The sequence below is a fragment of the Chelonoidis abingdonii genome, chromosome 3 (genome assembly GCF_003597395.2).
Source record: "Chelonoidis abingdonii isolate Lonesome George chromosome 3, CheloAbing_2.0, whole genome shotgun sequence".
In the NCBI taxonomy this organism is placed as follows: Eukaryota; Metazoa; Chordata; order Testudines; family Testudinidae; genus Chelonoidis; species Chelonoidis abingdonii.
The window spans coordinates 35,369,914-35,370,896 of NC_133771.1; positions in this window are offsets into that span (position 1 = coordinate 35,369,914).

The following is a 983-nucleotide window of genomic DNA, read 5'->3' on the forward strand; positions in this document are numbered from 1 at the left end:
ATGGCCGCCACACTCCCAGGCGTGCGCGCCCAGCTATCGCTGGCCAAGGCTGCCCTCCCAGATCCGTCCTGCTCATATACAGCCTTGGGTTTTCGTGCCCAAAGCAAACAACCAACATGTGGCACTGTTCCCTCCCTGTTGCACTGTGCCCGAGGCTAGGCCATCGGCTGCTGCGCTCTTAACCTGCCAAGACTATTACTCCCATGTTAAACAAGATGGGGGGGGCGGGATGCCCAATCCCTCGCGCCTCCCCGCAGTCTAGCACTCGCTGGACCCCAGGGTTGGGGCCCAATTTCTTGTGCAATCCCCAATAAATCTAAATTTGTCTGTGTAGTGCGAAGGGTGTGAAATTATTGGAGTAGTTTGGCGAATTGTAGCAACGTAAGTAAAGGTCTCCAAAACTATTGTGACAGGTTAATCAACAGAAAATCCCCTTGGAAGCTGTACCTGATGTGCAAAGACTACCTCTGCTCCTGCCTTCCCTGCCAGCCTCCAGGACCTCAAGCACCCTGGTCTTGCATGAGCCAACACTCCGTCTGCTCCAAACACGACGACCCAGGTTCTGCAATATACTTGCCCCAAGCTGCAAGGTTCCTGAAAGCACCTATACAGAAGTGTTCTGTCTTTAACACTCAGATGCCCAACCCTCACAGTGGGGTCTAAACCCAATAAACTCCTTTCTATCCCGTATAAGTGTATACAGGTACTCTCCATGAATTGCTCGCCTCTATAGCATTTGGATAAGAGAGGTAAGCATGGCTGTTGCCCCCCAATATAATAACATCCTCTGGGTAATTAATAAGTAAAAAGAGATTTTATTAAATTACAGAGAAGGTAGGATTTAGTGGTTCCAGTAGTTACAGACAACAGAAAGTAAGTTCCCAAGCAAATAAATACAGTGCGCAATCTATGTCTATTCAATTAACCGAATACAGGTAATCATCACCATTCAAATGCTTCAGAGAAGTTTTCCTCAACTGGAC